Genomic DNA, 16,115 nt, shown 5'->3' with positions numbered 1-16,115 from the left:
ACCTAACAACCTTAAACATTTCTGAAAGCAAAATACATGGAGAAGCCCAGGTTGGTATTACTTAGGTGGTTCTCCTGCATTTTCTAACCCGCAATGCCTTCCAAACATCACCACCTTGCCTGTAAACACTGAAATTCTTCTCACTGTCTATAGGTGATGGCTGCGGTATTTGGGCTTACCTACCAACGCTATTAACCACTGAGATCCAAGGCAATCCAAGGCAATCCAGGGTGGTGTGGTTTTTATGCTTCCCAGTATATTTTCATACCCAGAGTGCTCTGTAAATATCATAACTATGCCTAAGAAATCAAATTACCTTGCACTTTCCAAGAGGGGTGGTTCCAGTAATAGGCTTGGGATCACCCACTTCTAAGAGAATCTTGTCAACCCCAGACTTTCTGTGATGTGGCTTGCATGGATCTCATGACTTTTTCTTACCAACAATGTGTCACGATTCACTCCCTGTGCTCTAAATCGAGTCCCAGATTTCGGGAGACAGTCGTTGGAGGGGGTGTACTTTAACAATTCACTCCCTGTGCTATCGTGTCCACCACCAGGGGGTTGAATTGTGGGGCTTTCCAGTGTTCTAATATGCCTCCAGACACTCCCCTGTATGCATATCCTGACTTCCAGGCATTTGGACATCATTTAGGAATTGACATCCATTCCCAATCCATGCCGGGTTTTGTGGAAGTCAGTCTACTTATGCTTGAAACTATATTACCTAGAATTCCCTGCTCTCTGCTTCTTCTCCACCCCTGCAGGCCAAGGATGGATGGAGGAATTCAGCTCACCTGTGGCTTGCTGCTGCTAGCCTGCTCAAACCTGATGCATATGATTACTGTGAGCTCTTTTAAGCCCCAGCTCCCATTAGGCCAAGGTTGGTCATTGTAGCTGTTTTCCGGTGAGACTGATCCTTGTTTCCAGTGTTTTTGAGCTTTTGATATCCTTGTTTCCAGTGATTCCTGAGTTCCTGAGCTATAGCTATTCCTTGTACCCGAATTAGCACTGCCTTCAGTGCTACCTTGTTTCCTGAGTTCCTGAGCTTTAGTTATTCTTTGTTCCTGTTCCTGGGCTTCAGCTATTTTTTTTTGTCCTCATATGTTTGATCAGTATAAGGCTGGCAAAAGAAGAGCTTTCCAACTTAGTCTCTTACCATCCAGACAGAGTGAAACCCGCTCTCTCCATTTTGGAGGGGATGGTAACCATCACGGAATCCTTCTCTTCGAGGTCGGTTTACTCTTTTCTCGAGGATCACAGGTTCTTCCTTAAGTACTCTTTCTAGGTTTACCAATCCGTCTTGATAAATCTCCTAGATTTCTTGAGAACATCCTGTATTTACTGATGCTTAATCATAGTACTAATAGTGGTAATTTTATCAAATACAACATTAGATAAATAAAATATACTTTGTAAATTATATATTTTATATAACAGGGTACCGGTAAGTCTCCAATAAAGTTTGAGCAGTAAACATTTTTTGTTAAATAGTTCCCATGAGGAATAGAAGGTGTGGAAAGAAAAAGAGATTGAATTACTACAAAAGGCAAGCATTCTCCACCCAATTGTCCCATATATTCCAGCACTTCGTTCTCTTATTAGCGCAAATTGCTCTATCCATTTTGGCTATTCTGTGGATTGAATTTATCTATTCGAATTCTAAGGGTGCAATGGGTAAAATCCACTTAATACACAATTCTCTGTGAGCTAGTAGGATTAAAATAAAGATAAGGGCCTTAAGAGGTTTAGGTATGTTATCAATAGATTCTTCTTCGGGTATCACCCCAAATATTACCAATGCAAGACTCACCTTCATTTCTTGGCCCACCAACTCTGACAAGATTTTACCCACTTTCTGCCAAAAGGATTGGATGAAGGGACACCACCGGAACATATGCACTTCATCTACATTAGGTTTTCTGCACTTTTGGCACTTCCTCACCGTTTGCTAGCCCATAATTGCCAATCTTCGAGGCGTCCAGTAGGTCTTATGGATAGTAAAATGGTGTTTGTTCTTTAAAGGCGCAGATTTCACACAATACCACAAAAGCTATGTAGATACTTGCCATAGTGTTTCTAGATCATACTCCGGCAGTTCCCTCCTCCACTTCTCTGTATGCCATGTGCTAGGCTCTTCTGATGATTGTACCAATAACCAGTACCATACCGAGACCTCTTTCTATAGTCCAGGACACAATGCAATTTTTGCTTCATAAAATTTGCTTTGTTTACCCCCCTGTCTCAAAGTGTTTGCCCAACTTAGTAATTGACAGTATTTGAAACGAGAGACGGCGCCTTCTGTGATCTCCTGAAAGTATTGCCAAGCTTTTAATTTAGTACCTTCCAACAACTGGCCCCATCTGCAAATTCCCTTTTCCCTTATCGGGGTGGCTAAAGAGTCCTGCAGACATGCAGGGTTTCCTGGCGATCTCCATATTGGTGCATTGAGGCTATATTATGGAATCTGTAACATCTTCCTGATTTGATACCACAATTTACAGGCCCATTGGAGAGATTTGAATCTAATTTTTAGGTTTCGACCTGGCGAGGGGCACAGCCCCTCCCAGTTCGAAAACTTTTGTTTTCAGTAGGGATGTCGGCACTGCCTCTGCCTCTCATTGGCTAGCTCCATAAATGGAGGCTAGCCATTGGGAGACAGAGGCTGTCAATCGCGCTTTCTCTTGAAAACGCGATTCGGGGGCGTTTCTGGTGCTTTTTTTAAGCCCCGCCTCTTTGTCCCGGGCCGCGCTGCGATTGGCTGCCGGCCCGGGACACCCCCGTGACGTCATTCCCGGGCCGCGCTGTGATTGGCTGCCGGCCCGGGACACCCCCGTGACGTCAGCCAATCACAGCGCGGCCCGGGACCTGACTTGTTTTTGTCTGTGGAACCAGTGTTCAGGCACTCCTACTTAACCGAACAGTGTGATCCTGAGCAATTCGCGTCACAGTGCTTGAAATAGTTTTCCAAAATGGCGAAGTCTTCGAAAAGAACTAATCAACGTTATTCAGTGCTATAAAAACTAACCTCCAGTGTGCCGAAAAGGCAGCTTTTCCTAGGCCCCGTGGATTTGCTGTTTAGTATGTTTGAGCAGGTGCGTACAATTTCTAGAGTTGTATATTTTAGAAATATCCTGACCTCTCCAGTTGGACCCGAACTTTGGCTTTAACAAACACGAGTTTATAAATCATCAGTGTTTTATACTGTGTGAGCTTGGGCAGAAGAGGAATACTTGCATCGAGTGATGGGACTCGGAAAGGCCTCGTTTTGTTACCGTTTGTAATTATTCTTATAACGTTAGTTCCTTGCACAGTGGTGTCTGACATGAGTAATGTACTTGTGAATGATAAGGGAATGAACGAGAATATCCAATAAGGTGTCGACCTCAGAAGGATGAGAGGCTGAGCAGATGCTGCGGTATTGGACCCTGTATCCACGAAGCAAGACGCGTGAATTACTTCCGCTCGAGCTTCAGTTCAGTCCACGTCTCTCCGTCCCTGCCCCCCGGGAGTGCAGTGTCCCCCCCGCCAGGGCGTTGTATGTCCGGCTCAGACGGCTCCCAAGTCGTCCTTCCTGTGTCCTGTCTGGTTCCTCAGGTTTCAGAAATGCCGCCTCGTGCTGGATTGATAAGCGTGGCGGGGAGCTACAACACCCCGAGAAAATCTCAGTTTTATCACTCGCTCGAAATCCCAGCCTTTTCTTACTTCCACTCACGATTTCAACACAATTTCCCATGCCATGAAACTGTTAAAAAAGCCACTGGGCGCTCAGTTAAAATCCGATACTTTTTTTTCGTAACAGTATTCCAAAACGCTGTATTACTAGAAGATAATTTATAATCATAGGGGTTTGTTCACCAGCCTACTTTTTTTGTTTTAATTAAAAAAGCGTATTTAGCGCTTGAACTATTTTTACGCTGGGTTCTATGTTTAATTATATCTGTATTTTTTTATTTGAACTTTCTAGAACGCCAGTCTGCAGTCATCTTTAATTTATTTATACCGAGAACTTACGTTTGGAGTAGTGTTTATGCTGTTACCGACTAATGTAATTTAATACAGGTGGCGTAGGATAAATGTACTTTATCTAGGAAGGACTTCAGATGTGAAAGCGATAGCTGCATTAAAGTTTGAACGTAGTTGACGTTTGTTTTCCGTACAGATAGGGGAAGAAACCTTTGACCACGAAGGAGGGTGGGAGATGGGTAACCCCGCCGCCCCCCCCGTTTTAATGAATATAGAGGTTATACAAAGTGTACCCGCAAAATAATAGATTTGGGGTAATTTCAATTATAACGCGAAAACACGTTTTCAAGCAAACAGAATTTAGTCTCCTTCAATTGTATATTGAAAAATTATTTCAAACTTAATTCATAAAATATGTGAGCTATTTTCTACTGCTTTGTTATGAGAACTCTCATTGGAGGAAATAATGTGGCCATCGTTGAATGCGGGCTGAGTTTCTTGCCGTGCAAGTAACCAGCTTGAATGCCAGGTCGGCTCAGCCTTTCCTCCTTTTCAGGTCAGCGCTGTACACTTTAATAGGGGTAGCACGGCATCTTCAATTAAGTGTGCGTTTTGCTTTGTACTTTAAGCCGTTGTTTTATTACATGGGGGAGTAAAGTATGTTTATGTTTAAGATGCACGTGACCTATCGGCTCGCTAAGCCGCCTTTGGAACCTGAGGATCCAGGTTGGAATCCTGGCCTCGTCCCCAGACCTAGCATCCTGTGATTATGGGCAGGTCACTTACGCTCCTTGTGCCTCAATGTGTGCAAAATGTATGCACACAATCTACCTTGCTCTCCTCATTTAATATACAGCGATCTGATGCTTCAGAGGTAGGGTTTACCCCCAAACATTCACATACTATTGAAAACAATAGAATTCATTCCACGCTCCTATCCTCGTGCAGTAAAACTGAATGTATTTCTTCCTCACAGATTGCGCCTTAAAACAACCGCACCAACTCTCGATAGTTCCAAGGTCTATTCAGTATTATTTTAAATCCCTGAAGAAATTCAGCCCCATGAATCCTGTGTTTGAGTGAACATTTTGTTTATTTTTTAAACCAATACATATTTAAAACAAGCATTTACAATGCAACGGTTTCGCCTTTGGAAAAGTTTGAGCTATTGGCATTGTAAATGACAAAATTTGTATTTATGTGTTGGTTTTGAAAACAGATAAATAAATGGCATTGTCATTTACATTGCCAATAGCTCTAACTTTTCCAAAGGCGAAACCGTTGCATTGTAAATGCTTGTTTTTATTTGTGGTCTCCGAATTTATAGAGAAAGTGGTCCTTTAATAACTGTCTAAAAATTTTCAAATGGAAGGCTCTCTGATATTGTAAGAGATCTGGGCTCGCTATACCCCCATTATCCTTCTTTTCCTTACATTTCTTCCATGCGATTCTGGGTCTTTTTTTTCCCCCAAATGAAACTGGAGAAGGCTCCCTGTACTTTTTAATCCATTCCTTCTCGAATTCCAGTGGAATTGTATTGAAAATAAATGTGTATTTGGGTAAAATAGACATTTTTTTTATAAATTTGACTTGCCCAAAAATGATACAGGCAAAAAGTCCCACTGCTGCAGTTGTTTCTTAACTTTTGAAGTGACTGAGTCAAAGTTCACCTTTGCTAGAGTTTCTAAATTTTGAACCACCTGAATCCCTAAATATCTGATCTTCTTTTTAACAAGCTCACTCTGGGAACTGGCATTCCACTGCATGATCTCTGTTTTTAAAGGGTTTACAGTGTATCCTGATAATTTACCAAATGTATCTAGAATTTCACAGATAACAGATATCACTGGGTCAAGGTGGGTTGTGAAAATAATGAAATCATTGGCATAAAGCCCTATCTTTTTTCCCAATCATTGCATATAAATGGGAGAATGTTCTTACATGATCTTAACTTGATGGCCAGTGGCTCGATGTATAGATTAAATAAAAGGGGGGAAAGTGGGCAGCCCTATCTGGATCCTCTTCTTATTTGTACTTTCTCAGAAAGGGATCCATTTACTAATATCCGGGCCATAGGATTTCTATACAACGCCTTAATTGCTGACCCAAATACCTCCCCCATATTAACAAGCTGGATTACTTCATTAAGAAACGTCCAACTGACCCTGTCGAAAGCTTAATCAGCGTCGCAAGTTATTATAGACAAGGGTCTTTCAAATTTTATGGCAAGATCTACTGTGCTGATTAACTCATGGGTCAAATCCTCTAAAGGCCTCCCCTTCATGAACCCCTTCTGGTCGTTATGAATAATTGAGCTGACCATTCGCACCAACCTTTTATTCAAGACTAGCAGCCCTTCCCGACGTTGTCCGGTTATAAATTGCTGCCGGACAGTAGTATATTGTTTTGTAGGATTTCGTTTTGATAGCATTTCTTATCTGTGACAGGCCTGTCAAACACTCCGATTCACAGTGCACTGCTGATGCACTTAAGAGTGCACGTTCAGTAGTTTGTGAACTCGAGTTTCCCTTCTTTATTTTTCCTTGCAATATTATATAGCGCGAACTCGACAACATGGCATCCGCACAATTTACATTACAGAAGAACACATTCATTTGTGGTAGGCACGGGGAGACAAAACGATTTGCCTGGAATCACAGGATGTTGAGCTGATGCCGAGATTCGAACATAGCTCCCCAGCTCTAAAATTCACAATTCTAGAACTTGTGGTGGGAGGTGTGTCTAAAAGTGTATGTCGTGCTGGCCATCAAAGAGAGAGACCTGTGCATTTTTCAAATGGGTGGTGAAAAAATATGAGTATTTCGCTGGAGATGTGGGCCACCGTGCCACCAATGTCCTAATCGAGGGAAGGTAAACACCCATTATTCCGCAACTTTCTTTACACATACCATCACTCCGCATACTTTCATTACGAAAGTACCATGACTCCGCAATGCCATTATAACACATGGCATTACATTTTATATGATTTTACCACGCATACATTTACAACATAATTTGTTGTAAATGCATGAATGGTAAAAGCATGTTTGTTTTTTAATGTTTGGAAAAGGTAAGTATGGGTATGGGGGTATATGTTTTGGGGTACTGAGGTATATGTTTTGTGGTGTTTGGGTATTTTAATGGTTCAGATATATTTTTGAGTTATGGCGTACAGATGTAGTTTATGGGTTCAGGGCTAGGTTTGGGTTTTGGGGTATAGGGGTATTTTTAGGGTTCAGGGGTAGGTTTGGGTTTCGTGGTACAGGGGTATTTTAAGGGTTTAGGGCTAGGTTTGGGTTTTGGGGGACAGGGGCATTTTTAGGGTTCAGGGCTACGTTTGGGTTTTGGGGTACAGGGGTATTTTAGGGTTCAGGGGTAGGTTTGGGTTTTGGGGTACAGGGTTAATTTTAGTGTTCAAGGCTAGGTTTGGGTTTTGGGGTACAGTGGTATTTTAAGGGTTCAGGGGTATTTTGGCTTTTGGGGTACAGGGGTATTTTAGGGTTCAGAGGTAGGTTTGGGTTTTGGGGTACAGTGGTATTTTTAGGGTTCAGGGCTAGGTTTGGGTTTTGGGGCACAGGGGTATTTTTAGGGTTCAGGGGTAGGTTTGGGGTTTGAGGTACAGGGGTATTTATAGGGTTCAGAGCTAGGTTTGGGTTTTGGGGTACAGGGTTATTTTTAGGGTTTAGGGATAGGTTTGTGTTTTGGGGTAAAGGGTATATTTATAGGGTTAAGATGGGTTAGTGTTTAAGGGTGTTGGGGTATTTTAATGAGTAAGGGTGGGTTATGATTATGGGGTGCAGGGGTATTTAAAGGGAGCAGGGTGGGATTAGCACACGATATGAGACATGGCATGAAGGGCGGAACGTACCACACGCCCCCAGCGTTTGTCACGCCCCCAGCACACGCCCACAGCACAACGCATACACGCCCACAAGGGACTACTTTGCTGGCACGGTTCTTTTACCTTTTAAATGTATATTGTGGGCGTCTGCATAGCCTATGTCCTTCTGCTGCAACTGCCGTTTCCAACGCTGTATTGGGTGTTGTGATTGGTGCTGTGGTTCCTGAGATTACCCGCCTCAAAGGTTTGGGCTCTCTCTTTATTATATTAGTATGGATCTGTGTATATATTTTGTAATCACTATTGACGGTGATATCGGCCTGTATGATTCACATACTCTAGGAATCTTGTTGGGTTTGGGAAGAATGATTTTGGTTGCCAGATCCCAGGAAGGGGGGTGTCTTGTTTTAAAATGTATGCTGAGTTAAAAAGATTAAGCAGGAGGGGCGTGGCTATGATGGCGGCCTGACTGGACGCGTTTTCCGAGGCTCCCCGGCCCTAAACCCCTTACCGGCTTTTCAATAGCGGGTAATACCCCAAATTCCCCCAAATATCAGCGCCAAAGAAGCAGCATTGGTCTCGGCGCTACCAGCGGGCTGACTTGATAGACGCCGCCGGCGGGGAACGAAGAGGCCAAGATCCAGCCTTCGCCGGCGCAAAACTGCAGGATGGTGGCAGCGTGAGCCCAGCGCCCGGGGTGTTCTCCAAGCCCCAGGGCCCGGGGTGGCAGGCGAATCGTACCACACAAGGCAGCCGAGGGCGGTGAGTTACTGCTGAAGACCCCCGGAGCAGTGGTTGAACGGTTGCGGCTCCACACGGTGGAGACGCGGTCTGGCTGGGTCGCGGCGGCGACCGGAGGGAGCCGAGCGGGCTGCCCCAGTACCTGAGCCCCTGGCTTCGGGCCTGGTCCACGAGGGGCAGTGACTGGACCTTGGGTCTGACGCCCGGAGCGGGCTAGCGAGCACACGCGGAGGACCGTGGCCCTGAGTGGAGGTGGCGGAGGAGACCCCCCATAGCAGGCGTGCTGACCGGAGCAAAGGCAAGAGCAAAGGAAGCGAACCGTCGGAGTGGCAGCGGGAAGGGCCAGGATCTAGACGGAGACTCAGGCAGGCCGACTGGTGGAGTACCTGCGCCCGACGGACAAAAGGAAGTCCCCATGTGGCCGGAGGGTGAGGAGTATGGCCCCCCCGCCTGCGCTGGGCCCTGGGCCCAGGACACCGAGGGAGGGCCGATAGCGGACTGGCCCGGTTGCCCACAGGACGGGGGCCAACACCAGCAACTATAGCATTGGGCCACCACAGCGACAGGCCTAGAGGGCTGGGGACTGCATTTGAGACTCACGCAAAGTGAACCGCCCCCGGTGAGGACAGGGCTACTCTGCGGAAGAGCCCCCACCGCTCTACACCGTCGACAATAAAAGACTCCGGGCTCCCAGGCTCCTGCATCGGGAACTAGGCAAAATTGGAAGCTGCTCCTGAATTGGAGAGGAGACACCTTCCCGGCATTGACTCTAAAGCGCCGACAACATGGCCACCGCGGTACGCAAAGGCAACCGCAACATAGCGGACATGCTCCACAAAAATACCACGAAAGCAGAGAAAGCCCTGGCGCAGTTGCCTCCTAAGACACCGGTTGCCACCACAGGCCGGGACGACGAATCCGCACCCATCACGAAGGCCTTTCTGGCCTGCCTCTTCAACACCCTGAGGGATGACTTTCAGATCTTGAAGCAAGAGCTTGCGGGTGAGCAGCGAGAACTACGCAGGGACGTAGACAGCCTGGGGGAACGCGTGGCGGCGGTGGAAGAGGCGGACCAGACCCGCAGCATGGAAGTGGAACAACTCCAACAAGAAATCCTCCGCCTCCAGGACCAGCAGGTGGATCTCCAAGCACACTTGGAGGATCTCGAGAATCGTTCCCGGAGGAACAACATAAGGGTCCGGGGAGTTTCATTGAAATCGGAAGGGAACAGCATTGTCACATATCTACAAGAGCTTTTCCGGGAGATCATCGGGGAACCAGGTGAATTCGAAATCCGGATTGATCGCGCACAAAGGGTCGGCCCGGCGCGCCGGGCATAGGACCCCCCTCCAGATATACTGGCCTTTCTCCCGAACTTCCCTCTGAAGGAGCGCATCTTGAGAGAGGCCCCAGTGCGACAACCCATCACCTTCCGGGGAGACCCGGTAGCCCTTTTTCAGGATCTCTCTGCCATCACCCTGCAGAAACGAAGATCCTTCAAGGTAGCTACGGACTTCCTAAGAGACAAAGTAGTGCCTTACACATGGGGCCACCCGTTCCGCCTCATCTTCAAATGGAAGGGGACACTTCACCAGCTCAGATCCCTTCGGGGCATGTGCACGGTGCTGGACATTGACCTACCGGAGGGAGCAGACTCAAGGGGGACTTCCCCACACCGATCGCCGGAGGGGCCTGCGAGATGATCCAGAGACGGTTGGCAGACCGTGCGGAGACGACGTTCCCCTAAATCCTTCCGGAAACTGGACCCTCTTGTGACGGCCCAAGAACGAGAGGCGGCTGTGCAAGAGGTGGCGGATAACACAGCGGCTAAACAGTAAAGTGCTCCTGTACAGGGGTTTGCCTTCATGCAATTGCCTCATTGGGGGGATGGGGTCGGGGGGACGACGAGTCGGCCGCTGCCATGTCCTCACTTACTTTGACATTCTACGGACCTGGACTTTGTCCCGATAGGCCCGAGACTATGGGAAAAGTTATGGGGGACTAATCAGGGGAGGATTGCGGGGGGGGTGAGGGAGTTGGTGAGCTAGCGACTGCAAAGTGGGAGGAGGGTTGGGGGGGCGAGTTGGGAAAGTTGGATCGGGGGCGGGAGGGGGGAGAGGGGACGGGTGTTCAGGGGAGGTTAACTACAAGGGTTCAGGGACCCTCCCGGTGTGGTTCACTAGAGGCAGAATGTACCAGTCCAAGGGGTCGGTGGACCTCTAACATACACTGCATTCCTTACATGTCTCACTTATGGCGGACTCCGCGTTGAAGGTTCTCACCTTGAATGTAAAGGAGCTTAATAACCCCGTTAAACACAGGGCTGTCCTGTCTTATTTAGAAAACTCAAGCTCAGAAGTGTGCCTACTTCAAGAAACTCATTTGCTATCCAAAGACTGGCACAGAATGCGATCTAAGGCCTCCCCGTTCCAATACTATTCCTCAACACTAGAGAAGAAAGTGGGGGTGGCCCTACTGGTGGCACGTCATTTCAAAGGGAAAGTTGGGGATAAGGTGGCCGAAATTAAAGGGAGATTCTTGGCTTCCAACATTCAAATCGGTGGGATGGTAATGGTCGAAGGCTCACTTTACTCTCCAAATTCCAAACAAGAACCATTTCTCAGAGGGGCCCTAACAGACGTGTTAAAACCTAATACGAAATCAGTGCTGGTGGGCGGAGACACAAATCTAGTAATGGACCCCAATATGGACAGATCAGGCCATCGCCATGGGTTCGCAGGAGCAATCTCAGCGGAGGGGAGCCAGTGGTTATCAGACAGGGGATTTGTGGACCTATGGCGAAAACACCACCCCACCACCCCGGGCTACACCTTTTACTCCCACCTATACCGCACTTACGCCCGAATTGACCATTTTTTTGGTAACACTGACATGACCCCCCTGGTGGATGACGTAGAGGTACTTCCAGCAGCACTGTCTGATCACGATGCACTCATGACACACTTACGAGTTCGTAGGGTCGCACAGCGGAAAGGTAGATGGCGCCTTAATGAAGCGCTCCTACAACATAAGGGAGTAATGCAACAACTCCATGACCGCATTACGGAGTATCTACAGGTGAACGATACCCTGGAGGTCGCCCTGACCGCGGTATGGGGAGCGCTTAAAGCGGTAGTGAGAGGGGAATTAATCGCTGTAGCCACCGTGAAAGCCAGAGAGAGGAGGGACAAGCGGCAATCCCTGTCCAAACAAGCACTTGAGCTAGAGCAGGCTCATAGTCGAACCGGGGCTCCCCGGGTATGGCGCCAGCTCAAAGCAGTTAGGGCCCAACTCGCAAGTTTAGACCTAGACAGGGCGGAATATGCAGCCCTGCGACTGCGCCACACCTACTACGTAGGCGGCGATAAAACAGGGCGCTTGCTGGCGAGCAGCCTCAAAGCTAAGACCCTGCGAGCGAAGGTCTCCTCTATTCAAACCTGAGAGGGGCATATCACCCAAGGGGACGACCAGATCGCAGATGCCTTCCGGGCGCTCCATGCCTCTTTGTACGCGGCGGAACCACCTACCGGGCAAACAACGGCTGAATCCTATCTCAACGAGACGGCAATCACACCTCTCGACGAAACCACTAGGGATTCTCTCGACGCGCCCATCCGGATTGACGAGGTCATCTCCGCGATCGCGCACCTCAAGCCGCTGAAAGCCCCGGGCCCAGGTGGCTTCTCGGCGGGCTTTTATAAGGCTTTCTGCCCCCTGCTAGAACCAATATTGACTAGGCTATTTAATTCCTTCCAAGGCAGGGGCTCCATCCCCTAGGACATGTTGGAGGCTGACATTGTGGTCATCCCCAAGCCGGGCAAAGACCCGTCTCAATGCAAAGCTTACAGGCCCATCTCATTACTCAACCTTAACCTGAAGCTATTCACCGACGTGCTGGCGGCGCGCCTGGGCCAATGTTTACCGGGCATCATTGAACCGGACCAAGCAGGATTTATCCCAAACAGGCAGTGCGCAGACAACACCAAGCGCCTGCTCCACGCCATTGACAAAGCCCACTTCAACGCTTCTGACACAGTCCTCCTGTCGGTCGATTGCGAAAAGGCGTTTGACAGGGTGGACTGTGGATACCTTGACGCCGTCTTGGCATGGTTCGGGATGGGCGACCGGTTTCGCACGTGGGTCGCTAGTTGCTACGCTGCCCCGCAAGCCACAATCAGTGTCAATGGGGTGCGTTCAAAGCCCTTAGATATTCAGAAGGGCACCAGACAGGGGTGTCCACTCTCGCCCCTACTATTTGCACTATACATCGAACCGCTTGCACAATGGGTCTGAGATAATCAGACCATTGTAGGGGTTCGGTTTGGCGGAGAACCGCAGACCATAAGTCTTTAAGCAGATGACGTCCTTGCAGCTCTGGAGGACCCCTCGACATCGGTACCGGCCTTCCTCTCGGAAATGGAGGACTTCGGGAGAGTATCGGGGTTCAAGATGAATGTCGAGAAGTCACTGATCTTGCCCCTGGGGCGGAATGAACGCGCGACGGCGCAAAGCCAGCGACGGTATGGAGGTCTTCTGTCCCAGATGTCGCTGCCCTACCTGGGCATCTCCCTGACTCCGAGCACGACCCAAACAGTCGAGCAAAACTACACAACTCTATTAGCTGCCCTACAAAATGACCTGGCAAGGTGGCGCCGGCAACCACTCTCATGGTTGGGGCGGGTGGCTGCAGTCAAAATGACTCTCTTACCGAAGGTCTTATACCTGTTCCAGACCATCCCAGTAACCCCTCCAATAGGCATGCTCAAAACACTACAAGATAGCATTAAACAATTTGTATGGGCCGGCAAGCGCCCGCGACTGCGTATAGACCTGAACACGCGGGCTACGTCGGAGGGCGGCCTAGGGGTCCCTGATCTACTCCGCTATTTCCAAGCGACACAGCTCCGATATCTTTTAGAGTGGAACAGACCCGAATCGGAAAAGAGGTGGTTATTTCAGGACCGAGCCATGGGCCAGATGTTCCTGTGGAAGGTCCCATTCCTGAAACGGACGGACAGGTCTTTGTACCTTAAAAAATCGCCCATCACGAGGACAGTGATGCAGATGTGGGACAAGGTGGCGGTCCCGAGTGGCTCACCACATTTCCGTCCCCGATGTCACCTCTATTTGACAATCCGGCCTTCCCACCGGGAATGACCCCCGGGTCGTTTCCGCAATGGCGGGCGTCAGAGTGCAAAGCGGCCAGCGACCTCTTTGATCCTGAGGGCTTCCTGCAAATGCATACCCTACAAGATTATTATACGCTCCCACAGATCCATCGCTTTCAATACTTTCAGATCAGACATTGGCTCACAGCAAAAGAAGTGCAGCCTCATGTGAGCAGACATCTTACAACCTACGAGAAGTGGCTACACACGAAAACGACAGATAAACAGGCGATCACAGATATCTACAAGATGCTCAGCCCACCCCCCCCTGTTGCACGGTCAGCGGGTCAGAACCGATGGGAACGAGAATTGGGACGCTCCTTCACGGACAAAGAATGGCAAGACATATACTTCAGGGCCAATCATACCGCCCCGGAATGTAGCCAGCAAGGAATCGGCGGTGAAAATAGCATACTACTGGCACCTTACACCATCATGATTGCATCAGAGCAATCTGCGCAGGGACCCGACATGTTGGAGGGGATGTGGCCACACAGGGACACTCACTCATATACTATGGGAATGTGCGGAGCTGCAGGAGTATTGGGAAAGGGTGCTAAGAGATATTGATAAACACTTTGAGACGGAGATCCCCCGATTCCCAGCGTACACGCTTCTCGGTCTCCCCAACGCCATCACCTTTCCTCTTAAATCGCTCAGGGGGAGGCAGATGGGGCTGGCGATGGGGGCGGCCACTCAACATATCCTGTCACTATGGGGCACTCAAAGGAAACCCACACATACAGGGTGGCTCCATAGACTCTGGTACATCATGGGTATGGAAAAGATACAAGCCTCCCTCACCCAGACAGGAGACACATTCCTTGACACATGGCAGCCCCTGGTCTCCCTCCTATCAGAGGAATTCGCTGAAATCACATGCCCGAAATACCTCAGGGTGCTCCGACTACCAGACGAATTTAGGAAGGACGCAGGGTCCCCGGCCTGAACCTCATACTTTCTACATGCCTCAGAATGCCTAGCAGAAGCTTACCTACCACACCGGGGAGGGGGAACACGGGGGGGAAAGGGGGAGGAGGGTGGAGGGAAGGGGAACTGTTGGTTGTTGGTGGGATTGTTTCGGGACATTGCAAACCAAGTCGGGGCCCTCACTCGCATTCAAGGACACATTTTACGAAGCATCGGTGAGACTTGTCCCCGCGGGAGGGAGGGGTAGACGTCAGACAACGGGGATCCCTCGAATTATTGTAATGTCCTCTTGTCCTATGTTTGCTTTCTTGAAACTCAATAAAAAGATTTAAAAAAAAAAAAGATTAAGCAGTATCGGGGCTAATTCTTCCCTCAGCAGACCATACAACTCGTTGGGGATAGCTTCAGGGCCAGCTGCCTTACCCTTTTTCAAGTTCTTAATTGAGCTATGGACTTCTACCAATGTTATAGGGGCCAAAAGTTCCTCTCTATTTTCATTACTTAACAGTGGAAGATCTATATCGCAAAAAAAAGCAGCCGTCTGTGCATTGTTTTGGGCTAGATCTTCTGTATAGAGTTCCTGAAAAAAACGAACGAATTCCTGATTAATGGCCGAGTCCTCAGTGATAACATCACCCGTAACCAGATTTTTCAAATCCTTAATGTTATTCCTGGTTCGATCTGTTTTGGCCTTCCAGGCCAATAGCTTGCCGCTGCCCTCCCCATATTCATAATTAGCGAGTCTACTTGCTTCCCATCTCTTTTTCACCCTGAGTTCTAAATAATCTGCTAATTTTGACATGGCCGTAGCAAGATTAGCTTCTATTAATGATTTTATATTTACATCAATGGCTTGAGACAGATTTCCTTGAATTTCTTATATCTGTAATTCTAAAGAGGTGAGTTCCATTTTCCTTTTCTTGTTTTCTCTAGCATTTTGGCTGATTAGGATACATTTTAAGATACGCTTTATACGTATCCCTAACCATATTTATGGGTACCGTATCAAGGTTAAAAATAAAAAAAATCTGTGGTCGGTTTTTGTACATCCTCGATTATCGAAGATTCAAGAAGGAGGGATCGATTTAGCGCCGGGACGCCTCCTAGTTGAGGCAGCTGTTCGCGCTTTATAAATACTAGTATTATTATTATTATTATTAGTGTCCAGCGCCGCTCCGGAGTTTCACCAACAAGCTTAAGCTGTATAAAAAAAGCTGAGTGGACTGATCGGTGCTCCGGTATATGGGCAATCAGCTTGACAGAATTGCTAATAGAACTAGATGTCAAGAAAAAATCGATCCTAGATCGATGCCCATGCTTTTTGTTGTGGAATGTAAAATCCCCTATAAACTTACCCGACGCCCCCCCCACCCCCCCTTGAGTCTTTTAGGCTCCATATACCTACTAGGCCAAGATCCTCCATTATAGATTTCAGGGCAGTTCTCATTTTTGAGGTGGCCACAGTAAGT

The sequence above is a fragment of the Lissotriton vulgaris genome, chromosome 12, assembly GCF_964263255.1.
Source record: "Lissotriton vulgaris chromosome 12, aLisVul1.2, whole genome shotgun sequence".
Classification (NCBI taxonomy): domain Eukaryota; kingdom Metazoa; phylum Chordata; class Amphibia; order Caudata; family Salamandridae; genus Lissotriton; species Lissotriton vulgaris.
This window is presented reverse-complemented; position numbering follows the sequence as displayed.